The sequence below is a fragment of the Crocodylus siamensis genome, chromosome 5 (genome assembly GCF_052110815.1).
Source record: "Crocodylus siamensis isolate JL-2025a chromosome 5, ASM5211081v1, whole genome shotgun sequence".
NCBI classification, from domain to species: Eukaryota; Metazoa; Chordata; order Crocodylia; family Crocodylidae; genus Crocodylus; species Crocodylus siamensis.
In genome coordinates this window covers 11,958,183-11,975,444 of record NC_143399.1, presented here as the reverse complement: position 1 = coordinate 11,975,444, position 17,262 = coordinate 11,958,183, and the positions used below count along the sequence as shown (strand labels likewise).

The following is a 17,262-nucleotide window of genomic DNA, read 5'->3' as shown; positions in this document are numbered from 1 at the left end:
AAAACTTGCTTTATTCCTGTGGCTTTCCAATCTCGGAGTCAAAACAACATATTTTTAACCTCCGGAGAATTAGTAGGGTAAAAAGGAAGGGGGAAACCCCCTTTTTGCAGGCTTGGATGCAGTGATTTGATGAATCGTTTAGAGTGAAACGAAAGATTCAGTGCAAAAAAAAAAAAAAAGAGGACTTTTATGCAATCGTCTGGTTTAGTTTTAAAAAGCCTCGGGGCTATCATCTGGCAATCTCTGCTCAGGCAAACATCCAGTGAGCTATCAGTGGGAGTTCTGTGTGATCAAGGGCTGTGAGCATCAGTCATGTGATGTGATGCAAGCCCGTTTACCTGAATGTAGCTCCACCGATTTTAATGAAGTAGCCCCTAATTACTACTGACGTGTGTTCGGACCCACGGTTACCAAAGCAACAACTGAGCTTCTGCAGGGTGAGCATTTTGGATTTTGTATATGGTGTTAATTTATTGTGCCTTGGGATATACAATAGTGATTTAATGGGAACCATAAATTTGATTCTTCATACCTTTATGCCTTTAACTTCTTAACCTTTACAATGCATTAACGAGTAACAGATTTTTGCATTTAATTTCCATTTAATTTCCTTAGGATGAGAGGGAGGATTTTCTTAAAATGAAATGAAAAACAATAGAAAACTTGGATCACACACGCAGGCATGTGCATGGGACTGATTCCCAGGACTACACAATCCCAGGTCCCGTTCACACAGCCCCAACCCTTGGAAAAAATGGAAGTTTGGGTTTCAGTGCTTCTATCTGAAAGGTCTCACATTGCTATGGTAATTTCGGTACTTCTGGCCAAAAGCATGATTCACTTTTTTAGTTATTAAATCACCTCTAATCCTAAACATGTCTGTGAAGATGCATGCATCGCATAAGCACTTGCAGAGACTGAAGGGTAAATACAGCAGGGTCCAAACCAAATTGGGGACAGCTTTGTACGAGCTGCACACCAGACAATAGCAGCCTCAAAAGAAAGCAGCAGACAAAATCACTTCCATGGCAAAAAGCTTCCACGACTCCTCCCACACACAGATCTCCCATTGACTTGGATGGGAGCAGACCCAAGCCAGTCCTTTACTCTAATCAACTGTACACTTTCTCTTAGAATAAATACTGCCAGCAAAAAAAAAAAGCAAAAAAAAAAAAATATAAAAAGCTGGCGAAAACAATTGCGGCACGAATGTAGGAAAAAGCAGAGGGTTTCTCTCCTCTTACATGGGATGTTCTGAATAAGTAATGTTGACCTATTTATACTTCCTCGCTTTGTCTTTTGACAGCAGCTATTGTGTGTGATCAGTGAGCTAAACAAGTACAACTTGCTATTGTGCCCTAAGATTAGGGCTTTGGCTCTGCTTGCCCAGCGGAGACAGTCTCACCTCAATGATAAGCCTACCTTAAAATGTGAAAAACCCCTCCACCGAGGGTTGCTTATGACTCTTTACAAGTGGAACTCCTTTCCTTTCCTTCTCATTCATAAAAGGTCGAAATCCTGTTTAGTGGAAATCAAGGGTGGTTGGGTTTTTTGACATTTGTTGTATTATTTGTATTAGAGCAACACCCAGAGGACCAAAGCAGAGTCAGAGCTCCATCTTGCTCTACAGTTTGCAAGCATGTAAGTAAGAACCAGTCCCTGGCCTTGAAATGCTTCAATGCATTTGACAAATGGTTATCCCATTCAGTAGCTTTACTTCAGTGAGCAAGCCCTTTACTTAAGTGAATGAAGGTAAACTCTGTGTCCGCCGGTAGGGTCAGTCTACGACAAGACCTAATGCAGCAACTGTCATCGTGGCCAACGCCAGGTACTGAATTAGCACCCTCTAGAGATAGGAGCCTGAGGTGCAGCTATTTGAGCTGGAAAGCCAGGTGAGAGGTACAACGGTCTCATTTTCACCGTGTACCAGGCATCACAAGGAACACAAAGCCCACTCTGAATATTGCACACAACAGGGGGCTAAGGCAAATCATGATTCTCAACTAGCTGAATATTTGCGTGCTTGTTTTGCACTGGAGCAAAATTAAATGAAATGAACATCAGTAACCCTTGCTGTTTTGTGCTTAGTTATGATCAGATAGCAGGTTACTCTAGGCAAGTTACGCTCAGGATGCCGAGGTTACTCTAGGCAAGTTACTCTCAGCATGCCACTAGAAAGAGGACATAGAAGTGCCTTAGGGACCAGTCCAGAAAGGAGATCCCTCGCTGAAGGGGTTGTATAGAAGAAAGTCTGAAAGTATTTGTACAAAAACTGGCCGAAGGCACGGTGCTGGCTGGCCTCTGTGATGCAGCGGGGGCTGCAATAGGCGACACAAGCAGAGAAGCTCAGAGGGGCCATGCATTTGAAACCAAGGAGACTTGGTCCCATAAGGGGACCAGAGCCAGTAGCTGGGCTCGAGGAAAGTTCCTAAGAGAGTGGACCTCCAGCGGCAGCCACGAGCCCCTGGTGGTGGGCCACAGCTCCCTAGTCTGGCTCCTTTCTCTCCCACCTGCCACGTCTTGGTGTTAAAATTGCAACGTTATTTCAGGGGGCTGCCTGTAGGTAACCAAAGCGTTGGCTGTAGGTGCTTTGCTTCCCCTTACTCTTCCCCTGGTCATAAGGCTGACCGGACAGTGCAGGAATTTGCCCTTTTCTTTCTTTTGACCCCCCTCCATCTGTGGGTGGGGGTTCAGCCCTCTTTGGGTCCTGGCCCCCTTTACTTTAGTCAGGGCCCTGCCTAAAAGGCTCTGACCCTCTCCCAGGCCTCCTGCGTAAAAGGCAGCTTTTGTCCGTCTCCTGCTCTGAAACCAACAAAAGAAATGGAGACGAGGCAACAAACAAGCAAAACACGGGGGAAAATTGCAGGATGTTGGATCCTTCGCTCTGTGGTCTCCATGCCTCCCTTCACAGCTGCCCCAACAAGCAGATAAAAAATAAAGTAGCCCTCTATTGGGCTCTCATAACCAGTCCTTGGTCCCCAGGGTACCTCCTACTCCCCCAGGGCCCTTTCTGGGCCAACACAAACAGTCCTCATTCTTTTGGGGTGTATTCAGCATCCCAGGGCTCCTCCAGGGATACCCTGAACAGTTCTCAGCTCTCTCTCGCCAGTGCCAAAAAATAGAGTCCATAGTACTTCCTGTGCTCTTGCTCCCTCCCTCTCTGCCGACAGGGGCTCAGTGCCTGGCATCTCGGGCAGCAGCTCTCCTGGCCAGACATGTGCTCACTCTTGCCTCCCTAAAGGGCTCTGTCTCCCTTCCCTGCTGGGGCCAGCCCCCCTCCTTTGCCCTGGAGAGCATTTATATCCCAGCCAGCCACTTCCCCCATCAGCTCACTGGGTTTCTATTCTCCCAGCCTAGAGGTAGCTAATCTGTTTCTCCCCCTTTTGCTGCTGGCTGACTGCAGGCTGAGCTTTGCGAGGGCAAGTCCACAGCCCAGGGCCTGGCATCTCCCCTCTGGGGGTCCCCACTCCCACCCATGGCAAGCCGCTTGCCTCTTCCTGTCCAGCTGGGTGCCTCTCTGGGACCCTGAGATCTCTTCCACCCTGCTAGCAGGGTCTTTCCTTGCAGCAAGTAATCCTCCCCTCCTCTGGCCTACAAAGCTTCTGCCCTTCAAGGGGCTCTGCTGACTTTCCCTTGCTGGCCCCCTTTTCCCTGTAGCAGTGGGCCAGCAAGGGAAGTGGGCCCCCTCTTACAGGGTTGAGGTGACAACCAGAACAACAGGTGCAGAAGGGGAGTTAAGTAGTAGCTTTTTCCTTTCAGTGGACTGAAGGGACAAGGATGGATGTCCGGAAGGCAGAAGGAGATGTTTCTGACTTGTATAGCGCATACCAAACCACGCTGGATCAGAGGAACATGCTGTCCCATTCAAAATGTCCCCCTCCCCCACCCCCAATTAGGCTAGTGTTTAAAGGGTAGAGATTAAATTCTCAAACGAGGGTCTAATTTTCATAAATAAGGCTCACATTCCCCTTCTGGAAATACATATGGAAAATCAGGTATGTATGATGTCTAAGAAATGCAGAACAAGAAGACCATTGAAGCTTAATTATCTTTGCTTTCTGATGATTTTTTAATACCTCCACCAGCATTGACTTGGAATTTACTCCTTTTTCCAGCACAAACTTTTCACAAGGTTGAAGGAGTCTTTGTTCTCTTTCTCTCCACCTCTTCGAGTTGTCTCTTGTGCCGACCCTTGCATGTGCTTTTACGCTTCCAGGGAGCCAGAAGTAAGGAGGAAGAGGTGGAGGATATCAGCTCCCAATGTACAGTACAAAGAGAGAGGGTGATCCATGAATTGTTAAACTAAATACTTCCCAGGCAAACAGAGCTCTCTTCAATAGGTGAAGGGAGCTGAGGGGAGATATAACACTGATGAAGTAATAGCTGCACTAGGGACTCACATTGTTAAATAGTTATAGGCCCCATGCTAGGAGGCTGATATCTGTAATGCTCTCCTGTAGCTATAACGATGCCTATACTATGGTGTATCATTTTCCTAATATCTGTGGGGCAATTATTTATAATATTTCCTGCTTTGTATTCATTGGTTCCCACTGCTCTGGCTGGGCATTGAATAGATTGAATGTGGTTATGTACTAGCATTAATAGCCCACTGGGAAACAATATTTGGGGATCATATGTAGGGGCATAGGGCTGGAATGAGTTTCTTGATTATCATGTTCAGTCCCCTGATATTACAGGGAACCAGGGAACCTTCCATAAAGTGGTCAAGCCCCATCTTCAAAGCAGGGTGTTTTGCCCTTCTGGTTCCTGTTCTAGCCTCACTCACTCCAGGAAGGAGCAGGTTAGCTTTGATATACATATTTTTGGTCTAGTGGTTTGAAAGCAAGAGAAAAAGAGTGGGTTCTGTTCCAGGTCTTTCCCATGATTTGCTGGCAGAACATGAGCAAGTCACTTAACCTCTTGGCACCTCAGATTAACAATGGGTGAAACAATATGGAAGGTCACAAACGATGATTACTTCAGATCAGACATGCAAGAGGCAGCCAGGATGCCAAGTATATCATGCAAGCAAGGGCTTGCTACCAGAGCTATTGGCATTCTCCAGCTCAGACAGGACATAAAGGGAGTTTCCTGAATACAGCACAAAACACCCAGAATACAATGGCAGTATATGTGAGATGAAATCCTAGCTTCAGGGTGCAGGGCATGACCAAAAAGGCTCTGCACTTGGTGGTTTTGCCAGCACTGGAAGAAATATGTTATATATTTAAAAGGATAGCACGTCTCATTTCTGACTGTTCTGAACTTCAGATGCCATTGCTAAACTATTAAACCTACACATGGAGACCCTAACAAGCCTCTGCTTGCTGAAGTGAGAAGTACCATATTGTTCCAATGCTAAGCTGACCCTGCATGTAAGTGGACCCAACATTTTCAGGTTCAATTTGAAATAAAAATAAATTCTACCTTAAGAAAAAAATGCATAGTGATCAGAGCCGCCCCTAGGCATGTGCGGGGCATGGGGCATTTTAGCTTGTGCAGGGCCTGCGCAGGGTCGGGGTGGTGAGTGGCCGGAGCGTGGGGCGAGGTGGGGGTGGGAGTAGCCAGAGTGCAAAGCCAGCAGCATGTGGTAGGGCCTGTATGGCGGTGTCTGTGGGGCCCCCAAAGTGCAGGGCCCAGGCGGGTCACCCCAATTTGCCCCCACCAAGGGATGTCTCTGATAGTGATGAATACAAGAAAGTCCTTGACCTGCCATTGCCCTTACAAAATTAGACAGAAGAATCAAAATAACCAAGAAAAGGACCCAAAAAGGTTAACAACATTTACAACTACTGAAGTAAAACTTCAGTGATTTGGTATTTTTATTACATGCACAAAAATACTCCAGCCAGAAAAGTCAAGATTGTCAGGGCCCGATTCTAGGTTGGCACTGGCTCAGAAATCCAGTTTGATTTTTTATGGTTATTTTGGAGGCGGGGCGGGGAAGTAGACTTATAATCAGGACAATGCACTAAGTTCATATGGCTCAGATTTCCCATATAAATTGGTCTAAATTCACTGAATTCTGACAATCTAAAATGCATATTGCCTACCTTGCTCGGGAGGACTTGCTCTGTGGAATTTGCCACACTGAAGCTGAGACTGTAAGTGCTTTAGGGAAAGGATTGACTTCTTGTTTTGTGTTTATACATCACCTAACATATTCACATCCTTGTTCATAACCGGGGCTTCTAAATGCTACCAAAGTACAAATCAACACTGTGTTCAATTTGGATTACATCCTGGGTAAAACCAGGTAATTAAGTAACTCCACGGGCACAAAATTAATTGAAAAATAGAGTATAACAACTTTAGCACTAGCAGCTGCAAATATCTTTCGGGGATAAGCCTTAGAGCTGACAAAACTCCTAATGTTTTTACAATGCACAGACATGTAATACACAATATAATACAATATGTTCTACTGATGTCTAAGAATTGCTTAATGGAGAAACAAGCTGTTCAAATACAGACTGCTTTATAGGTAGCTTTCCTCAATACTTCATTAGGTATTTGCACAACTAGCTTAGCATCAGACTTAACTATGTTCAACTACTCCACCATGCCCCTTCTAGCCAGCTTCAGGCACACTGCCCACTGAGGCACGGTTAAAGTGGAGTGGTTTACTCTTCTCACACAATGTGTCTCCAGAATTGTTGGAAACCTACACATCAAACTGAGGGAGTACAAAGCCACCTTTATATCATTCAACAATTGTCCATCTTCCTACGGTGCAGAAAGCACTAAAATTGGGAAAACGGAAAAATTGCTCCTTCTGCCTTTGAGGAGAAGCAATATCTTGTCTTCCAAAGTATCTGATCAGCACGCTCTTAATAAACCCGAACCTGCGAGTCAGAGCTCCTTTGCATTTCATTTGCACTCTGATCACTGGCATAGATTTCCATGGAAAAGATCTTCCCTGGTATCCTGGTTGTTGTATAATTTATGACGATACACCATAGTAGACTTTGATATGTTTCCACAGTGTTACTGTTTGTTTTAATGGTATTTGTGATGGTGTCATGGAAGGAGAAAGTGCTATCTGCCCTGGGAGGCCATGTTGGAGGGGGAAGAAGAAGGTTACGCTGGAGCCAATAATTCAAATTAAGAACTGGTGTGAATTTGTGCTGTTGAACACAAACATCAACTTTGGGACTCAACAAAGATCAAAAAATGTTAAAGGCCAAAAGCAAGTGAAAAGCCAGTCCTTGGTGCTGCATAGGAGTTGGCATTGTATTGGCCCAGGAGATATGTCAAAAACGGCTAAGTGTGAGAGCCAAATTTCGCTATTTTATGGCCAGTTTTTGAAAGGTATTTGGGCACTTCTAATCCCCGCTGCAGTCATCTTCTGTCACTTCTGCTCTCTGAGGCTCACCAGTCCAGATGCCAGAGATATAGGCTGCCCCACTGCCCCAAAAAAGAAAACAGTCACAGGCATGATGTTGGGCTCCTACTCTGAACACTCCCTTCTATATCTGTAATGGCCATTGGCTCTTACCCTGGTATGGTCTGAATATCCCATGGGAGCACTTGACTCATCTGTGGTCTCTCTTTTTTCCTCAGGCTGGTTCCTGCAGGGTACATTCAAGTAGCTGAGGGGGAGATGGGCAGCTTATCAACTGTAAGGGGCTTGTCTGCCAGAGATCTCTACTCTGCCAGTCTGATGCAATTCCACAATGAAAAGATTTCATAGATTTCATGGAAATTAGGGCTGGAAGGGACCTCGGAAGATTTCATAGATTTCATAGATTTCATAGACATCAGGACTGGAAGGGACCTCGAGAGATCAACGAGTCCAGCTGCCTGCCCGAAGGGGAGGAAGTCAGCTGGGGTCATAGGATCCCAGCAAGATAAGCATCCAATTTGCTCTTGAAGGTGTTCAATGTAGGTGCTTGAACTACCTCCGATGGCAGACTGTTCCAGACCTTGGGGGCTAGGACAGTAAAGAAATTGTTCCTTATATCCAGGCTGAAACAGTCTTGTAGTAGTTTGTTACCGTTCAACGTTGGCATCCCTGGGCGCTCTGGTGAACAAATGTTCCCCCAGATACTGGTGGTCATAATTTCATAGTTTCATCATTTCTAAGGTTGGAAGGGACCTGAGCAGATTGAGTTCGAGCTCTTGCCATGGCAGGAAAGAGTACTGGGGTCAAACGACCCCGGCAAGGTACACATCCAGCCTCCTCTTAAAGATCCCCAGGGTAGGAGCCAGCACCACTTCTCTTGGAAGCTGGTTCCAGATCCTAGCCATGCTGACCATGAAGTAGCGCCTCCTGATATCTAGCCTAAATCTACCCTCTGCCAGCTTGTGACCATTGTTCCTGGTCACTCCTGGTAGTGCTCGGGGGAACAGGGACTCCCTCAATGCCTGCTGGTCCCCTCTGACTAGTTTGTAACAGGCCACTAGCTCCCCCCTCGGCCTTCTCTTGTGGAGGCTGAACAGGTTCAGGTCCTGTCGCTTCTCCTCGTAGGGCCTGCCCTGCTGCCCCCGATCATGTGAGTGGCCTCCTCTGGACCCTCTCCATGCTGTCCACATCCCTCCTGAATTGCGGTGCCCAGAACTGGACGCAGTACTCCAGGGGGAGGATCACCTCCTTGGACCTGCTTGAGATGCATCTGTGGATGCATGAGAAGGTGCGGTTGGTCTTCCTGACTGCATCCCCCCACTGCTGGCCCATGTTCATCTTGGAGTCAATGATGACTCCAACTTCCTTTTCTGCCTCTGTACTGACAAGAAGGGGGTTCTCCAGCCTGTAGGTGTGGTGCCGGTTGTTCCTCCCCAGGTGCATCACTTTGCACTTGTCAGTGTTGAATCCCATCCTGTTCTCATCCGCCCACCCCTGTAACCTGTCTAGGTCTGATTGTAGCCTATTCCCTCTTTCTAACGTGCCCACATCCCCCAACATCTTAGTGTCATCAGCAAATTTGAACAGGGTGCTGTTTACCCCCTCGTCCAAGTCACTGATGAAGATGTTGAACAGTGCGGGCCCAAAGACCAAGCCCTGCAGAACCCCTCTGTCCATATCCCTTCAGGTCAAAAATGACCTGTCCACCACCGCTCTCTGGGTGTGGCCCTCCAGCCAGTTGATGACCCATCTGACTGTGTAGGTGTCGACACCACCATCCACCTGTTTCTTAATGAGAACGGGGTGAGAGACAGTGTCGAAGGCCTTCAGAAAGGCCAGGAAGACTATATCCACTGCTGCCCCTGCATCTAAGGATTTGGTGATCTGGTCATAGAAGGCCACCAGGTTGGTTTGACAGGACCTGCCACTAATGAGCCCATGTTGGTTGCCCCTAAGCATAATCTCCCCTGCTGGCCCCTCGTGGATATGAGCCTGAATAATTTTCTCAAAAAGCTTGCCCAGGATCAAGGTAAGAGTAACTGGCTTATAGTTTCCTGGGTCCTCCTTCCTCCCCTTTTTGAAGATGGGAACCACATTGGCCCTCTGCCAGTCATCTGGCACCACACCAGAGCACCAGAAGTGCTCGTAAAGCCATGCCAGTGTCCCGCAATGACCTCAGCTAATTCCCTAAGTACTCTAGGGTGGAGATCATCTGGACCAGCTGATTTGAATACATCCAGTCCTTCCAGAAGTTCCCTAACTAGTTCCTCACTAACCCTTGGCCTATGTGTGTCTCCCCTGGGATCTAAGGGGGGCCCAGAGGGGGGTGACTGTTTCAGTCTCTGCTTAGGAAAATGGAGGCAAAGAAATCATTAAATATGTTGGCTTTGTGTGATGACCAAATTTCCTAGTGTGTCCTGCAGGGCCCCACATTACCCGGAATGGTCACCCCGATAAACTTATAGGTGGCCATCAGATCATCCTTGAGCCTGCACTTTTTTCAAGGGTATGGTTTTTTTCAGGGCACACTCTTCCTGGGAGTAAAGCAAATGTGTCCTCAACATGTGTTACACTGGAATGTAGTTATGGGATAGGAAGGAGTCTCCTGGGCCCTGGAGTCTCGTCCCCTGTGTTCACAGGCAACCAATTTTCCAAAAAGTCCTAAAACCATCAGCTCCAACCCCTCTCACATGCCGCAGCTCCCCAAAAACAAAAAAACAAAAAAACCTTACAACAGGCCAAATGTGAAAAAGTGGAGAAGGGAAAGGCAGTACTAATCCTCTGCCACTGAAATAGCGGGGGATTTAACAGGTTAATCTAGTCTCAGATGATTCTAGAAAAAGGACCAGGCCTCATGTTACAGAGGAAGGTAAAAAACCCCGCAGTCCTTACCAAACTGATCTGAGGGAAAAACTTTCTTCCTGAACCCAAACCAGTCTGACCCTTGGCGGGGGAAGAGGCACCCAAGAGGTATCTGCATGGTTTTAGGAGCACCAGCACAGCCTACCAAACATGATGCACCACAATAACTGGGTTTTAAAATTTTTAAGGCAAAAAAAATTAACAAGGATCAAACACCTTGGCGTGTACAAATACCCTTACTCAAAATGCCCACCTTTAGCCAATGCCCAGTGCTTCAGAGAAAGTTTAGAAAACCTCAGACGCATTCATGAAGAGAAAAAGGATTCCTTCCTGGGTATTATAGTTGAGCAACAGAAACCCATACATTGCTTATACAAGTACCACCGAACTTTTGAAAGAACACTTCCAAAACTTAAAGAAGTCTCAACTCAGTATTATCTAAAAGATGCTAGACATTAAGGCTAAGTACAGACAGTCAAAAAGCCCAAGGATGAATTCATTCAGTCTTTGCAGGTTAATCTAAACTGCAAAGATTAAATTGAAACAGAAGTAAATATTCACTTGTTATTCAGGAAATGCAGCCACAGGCCTACAGTTGCTCAAGCCAGACATCAGGCGGCACTTTGCCATGGTTCTTTGCCATGTAGCCAGCATGGGCTGTGTGTTTGCTTCCTCTTCCTGCTGTCCCGAGGTCCCTGGGATTTGCAGTCCAAAATCACAACAGTAGGACTCTTCCTGCTTCCAAGTGCCTCTGGGATTTGTAGTCCACGGTCACAGCCAGCAGTAAGTTTGAGTGGGGGAAGGGGTGTTTAACTCCTCTCCCTGACCCCATCCCCCAGCTGGGGTTTGCCTAGGGGGGCCAGTCCCCTCCCCTCTCCTTGTAGACTGGGTTGTATCCCCAGCTGGGCTTGCTCCCCACAATCCCCGTCTCAGCCAGCCCTTTCTGCTCCAGCTAGGTTCTCTCTGGAGCAGACAACACTGCCCAGCCCAGGGCTGCAAAGCATGCTGGGATGCTGGGGGGCTGTGATTTAACTTGAACCAGGAACGGGTCTGGGACAGAAGTTTCATAAACCGGTTTGACCCAAATCAGTTAAGTCTAATACCACATTCAATCAGGTTTATCTTAAACCAGTTTCAGCCATTTTCAAACTGGTTTATATGCACTGAACATCTGTTCTATTACAGGTTTAAAACAGTTTCTGATCTCTTAAATTGGTTTATATGTAATTTCTGTCCCTGGCCTAAAAGGCGGCAAAATCCATCTTCTCAGCATTTATCTCTAACATCTTTAGCTCTTCCTCCCCTTGCTCCTTTAATTAAAACTTGTAATAGAAAAGGCTGCTGCTGATTGCTGATTGACAGCATCCAGTAAAAAAAAAAAAATCCTGATTATGTAGACTTTCCCAGCAGTCACTATGCTGTATACAAAAGCTGCTCATACCTGCAGTCAGGTTAAAACTTTGATCTTCTTTCTCCAAAAGCACTATTCTTTGAACTAAAGGAAAATCTTTGTAAATTGTTAATGCTGTGGGGTCTGTGACAGGCTTTACAGCTCCGATTTCACTCCATACAAGCATAAGCAGGCAGTTTGTTACAATACACACAGCAGACTTTCTATCACAGATGACACAGGCCCACTGCAAACCTTAAGACCAAATTATAGCCTGGAACATATAGCCTGAGTTGTGACTCAGACCAAGACAGAATTTTTACAGGTGATTTTAGTATCTAGCAATAAAACTGAGGGTTCCCAAATATTCCCACTTCAAACCCCATGTTCAAATATTTGAATATTCCTCTTCTGCAATCACACTGGTTCAAGCATTGATCTTCATCTGTGGTCAAATGGATGCTTCACTTCCCCTCACTAAAGATTTGAAGTGGACTGTAAGAAAGGGAAATATATTACATTGGTTAAGAAGAGAAACGGGGAAACAAACAAAATGAGCAGAAATCTGATAGAGGGCGGCCACTTCCTCCATTTGTATATGCATACAGGAAGACCATTACAAAGTATTCAATCACTGTCATTGCACTCCAGCTAGATTACGAAAGATTTATAGCACAACCCCTCTACTGGCATGTTACCGAAATGCAGTGCTATCAGACTTTTGAGGTTTTAGGACTTTTTGGAAAGTTGGTTGCCTGTGAACACAGGGGACCAGACTCCAGGGCCCTGGAGACTCCTTTCTGCATTTCAGGTGGAGTTTCCCAGGCTTTTGGGGAACTTTCTAAATACTGAAAATACCTTAATAATGAGAGCTCAGTTGTCTCAGGACCCATTAGTATTCTTGCTACTCAAGAAGGTGGAGAAAACGTACACTGAACACTGTGGACAGTCAGTATCATGTCTTCTAGCTGCATCTTCAGGTCTGTTTTAATATTGTGAAACAACTCAGCCAAATCTTTGGTGCAGGGGCTGTCTTGTTATTATGTTGGGCCTGTACCTAGGCCAATGGGTGCTGATTACAGAGCAGGGCCCCTGAAAATACGCCTGATTTCTCCTGAAATACCATACAGCAAAGCATACAAAGAGCATTTAGAGAAGCCTGATTGCCCAAAAAGGCTAATTCTTTTCAGAAAATATGCAGGCCAATTGTGGATGGGAAAATTAAACAAGGAGGAGAAAAAACTAAAATTCCCATTTTCTTTCTTTGGATCAACCCTCGAAGTTCATATTCAGGAAACGTGTCTGGATTAAGGAACCACAGTACCGTGCCCTCCCGTGTTTTTTCTTAATAGTTCTTCAGGTAATTTGCTTTCATTATGAATTAAAATTGAGGGAAGACCTAGGATTCTGCTACTGAACAACTATAATGACAGTCATCATATGAGGAGGGATTATTAATAGTACCATAATGTATCACTATTATTGTTGTTATGCTTTTGTTTGTGCTACTCCTCACAGCATTGGTAGTCTTAGTATATCTTGGGGCTAGAGGCGAAACAAAAAATGACCATTACTTTGACTCCAACCATTGCTGGACCGCAGGGAAATCTGAAGCCCAAATTAGTTCTGTGAACCAAATTTAGTGCTGGTTCTTCATAAGGTTTGTTGCAGAAGTATCCTCTAGGCTTTGACTGTCATACAAGTCTGAAAAGAAATCATAAGGAAAGAAAAAGGATCAGAGAAGTAAAAGAAAAATGCAGAGGAAAGATAAAAATAAGCAGCTTGCTCACATCAACTCATTTTGTCGAAAACAGACACTGTCAAAAGATCTGGACTCCCTTGCCCTTTACACCAGCAGTTCACATGCTTTCTAATATCTCTCTTCATTACTGCAGACACATAAAGGGTCTTGGCTGAAACGTGAATCTGGTCTTTGGACTCCTACTGCTGCATTTACTGGTGGCACACAAATGAAAGATGCCGCAGTCTTAAGGGGGAAAGCGTAGTCATGCAGCCATTTTTTCCCCTGTGCTAATTTAGTGATGGCCCTCAATTCAGAGCTAGCCCCCATGCAGATTTTCCTTCCAGGGTTTCTTATTCAGCTAAGGACATTTTCCTGTCTCTGAACTTTGTGGGAATTTAATCGGAAAAGAGTGATGCAATGACTGGTCGCCAGCTGAGTTCTTTATGGCCACCATGAGTCAGGGGCCAAACCAAAGTCCAGCTCTGCCAGAAGTTTCTCATTCTGGGAATATTATGATCTAGCCAGATTTTTAGATGTGGAAGCCATTACTAACCGCCTTGTATGGATTGCTAGGAAGCTGTGCCAACTGATTACTGGAACTAGGGAATTAAAACTATTCACCTGCTCTTGAGCTCTCTTTCTCAGCTGTACTGTTTGCTGACTCGGGTTCCTGTTAGGAGTGCTCTGCAAAATTCTTGAGAGGGTGGATGTGGCAGATGTTGCATTTTAAAGAAGAAATAAATGATCAGTAAAAGTTGGGGGTGGGGGGTAAAAATAACATGCCACCATCTGTTACCCTCCACCAGGAAGCAGGAGAATAATTAATAGCAGTGCATATTTTCTTTGTTTATAACTGATGCAACATCATTTATTAAAGAGTAAGTGAGAGGCACTCACCAGGAAATACTTCTCATTAGGGAGGGGCAGTTCAGGAGCTATAAGAGACACTTTCAACTTGTAGGCTAAAAGTGGAAGCAAAACCTGAACCTATGTTTAAGCCCTATAAATGTTAGCCCCGTCATTCTCCATTATTTTCACAATGAGCACATAGTATTAAGTGAAGGTCTGGATTTTGCTTCCATCTTCCCAGAAATGTGGAGTGGTTCAGATCCAGGGTTTTGCTTTGACAGCATTATGACTGTTTTCTGTATCCCAACATGTTTGGACACTCAATGGTCTCAGACCGAGAGAACTCTGTTTCCTGTCATTTTTTTTTCTGGAAACCATTACTTGTTCTTACACTAGTCGATTTTGCTGATGTTACTTAGTACCCATGTCTAAAATAATCCCTTTATTATGTTGCTGGCTCAAATCTATCTATCCATGTACTGCTGTTGTCCGTTTTGGAGGGTCTGTTACTAAACGGTGTCAGAGAAGGTCTGTGGGATAACAACAGTAAACTGATATGTGCATATGAAAATGTCAGTCTAGGCTGAAGGTCCTCCCAAGCCTAGTAGCCCACAGGGCGGACAGTTCATGTAGTCAGTGGCAACCAAGGAAGTGATGCGACTAGTATCACATCTGGCCTCCTTTGACTGAATGAGCAGGTACCCATTCACAGCTGGGGCAACTGTGGGCAGCCGTTGGCATGAATCCAAAGTAAGGCTTGAATCAACCTCCGGAGGTCTAGCAAGATGCTGCTGCTTTGTCATGATGCTCTCTGAACACCAAATTACTCCAGGGCAAATGAAATTAAGATGCGTTTATGGCCCTTCCTGAATTCCAATTATCTGAATATCTGTAATTTTCTGGGAAATGTCATCTTCCCTCTTTGCAACTGTTGATTCCTTCCCATTGGCCAAAGCCAGTGCCTACCGCTCCAGGGATGTGAAGGCCCTTTACTGTCCTGTTTCCACTTTTTTTTTTTTTTTTGTGGCTAAATTCTCTTTGCCACCTAACACAGGAAGGACTAAAGGCTTAGTAAGAAATTTGGGATCCAGTCCATTATATTTTGCCACTTACTTATCTAAATAATAGAAGAAACGCTCCTACATTTCAACTCAACCTATCCATGAGGACTGAAGAACAGGAGAAGTGAGAATGGAAGTCTTGGTGGCATTAGGTGGCATTTTCTAAACACTCCCCATCAGGAAAAGCAGGCAGTCTCTTAATGCTGCATGGTCCCATACAGATCTTTAAACTGCATTTCTAGGATTTCTCTAAAACAGGGGCGTCAAACTTTTAAACATAAAGAAACCAGGGAATAGTTTCTTTTTCAAGATATTTGAGTAGATCAGTGCTTTTGGTCTCACTTTTTTTTAAAGGACATCTGCTGGGGTTTGTATTTTTTAAAGGGGGAAGGGGAGAAAGCGGTTGGGGGTGGGGACAGACACAACTCATATTCTGGAAAAAATCCCGGATGCTATAAATGGGAGCCCCTAACAGCTCAGATCATCTGAAGCAAAATGAAAATATCAGGCATCCAAGAAACATATGTGCACATGGCGTATAGCCCAGTTGCCTCACTAGGGCTCTGCATAAAATAAAATGCACTGGGTCATGTTGCTACAGACATATGAGATTACTAGGTGCAGTGTGAAACTGCAGGTTTTGAACCAATTGGAAATGCAAATCCCATTTATGCATAGACCAAAAAGGCTTTAGTCAAGCAAAACAGTGTTTGTTGTTGGTGGGGCTTCTGAGGCTTTTACTAAGTTTTTTAATAACTTTGCAACAGAGCCCCTGTCAGGAATAGATCAGTCCCAATGCTAAAATGGAAAGCCGCGTCTCAGAGAGCTATTGACTATGACATATATATTTTAAGGATGATATGAATCAATCCAGAACTTTGGCAAAAACTCACAGCTGGGGCTTGCGCTTTAAGCCAATGTCAATTATGTCATTACCAAGCCTGCAGAAGCTATTACTAATGTTACTTTTACAGTTCACTGCCGACTAGAGAAAAGAGTTTTTCACACTGTTGTCGTTTTGTTGGAGCAAGACTATACGAATCACAGATGGCTTCCTTGCCAGATGTAGCCTCACAGGACTGCAGTTTTGAGTTTACAAGAGATTTAATGAAAACTTGGCACTTTCCCAATTTTTGGCCAATGCTCTTGGGCTGTCAGCTCATGCAAACAAGTCAAAATCCCCCCAACCTACTAATGACTTGTAGTTGCTGCACGGGGGGGGTGTGAATAGTTTTACCTAGATCTAAACAAGTAAACTGATGGCTTGCTTCTTCAGGCCTAATTCAATGGCCACTAAGTCAAAGGGAAGGATCTGACTAGACACTAGATAAATTCCCAAATCCTGGTCGTTGCTGTTGACTGACCTCATAGGTTTCAGAGAGCAAGGCTCATGAATGTGTGGATGAAGATGAAACATTTAGACGTGGCAAAAACCAATCCTGGCTTTTGAAGTCTGTTGCTCTTTTGAAGTTGTAATTTTTCCTGTTCCTTCCCAGATTAAAAGTTCATTTGCAATAATTCATGTTGTTGGGGGTTTTTTTTTCCCTCAATGGTAGAAATAGTTCAATAAGACTGTGTTAACAGGAGTTGTCAAGCGTATGCCACAAGAATGATGACATCTCTTTCGCACATTCAAATTTTGCAGTAGTTTTAAAGCATCCCGATTTCTCCAGGAACAAAGCAATTGTTCATTTTATTTTAGTGCTAAGATTAACATTCCGTTCTCCTTGTCGTCTTCCGTAATATTTATAATTATCATTGCTTAATAGGACATACTGATTCTCTAAAGAATAATGGTTATCGGCTTGCTATTCGCCAGAGCAACGTGATTTAATTCAGAGTGAAACAACAGGATGAACCTCAACCACAAATGGAATAATTCCACAGTTCAAGAACAAAACCTCGTTACATGACTAGAATTAGCCGCTAACCTCTGGTGGTATGATTCACGATGGCCTATCCAGGGTAGTCTCAAAGTCCAAGCTTGCACATGCGTTGGTGTGGCTGG

The 17,262-nt window shown here is 44.8% G+C and overlaps 1 long non-coding RNA gene across 1 annotated transcript in view; it reads left to right on the top strand.

Annotated features, from left to right (window-relative positions):
- The first annotated feature begins 225 nt into the window (after positions 1-225).
- The window catches only part of LOC149863502 (uncharacterized), a 62,094-nt gene continuing 45,057 nt past the window's right edge, over positions 226-17,262 (top strand). Inside the window, exon 1 of the long non-coding RNA XR_016442608.1 lies at positions 226-437. This is a non-coding gene — a long non-coding RNA (uncharacterized LOC149863502). The remainder of the gene's footprint in view (positions 438-17,262) is intronic.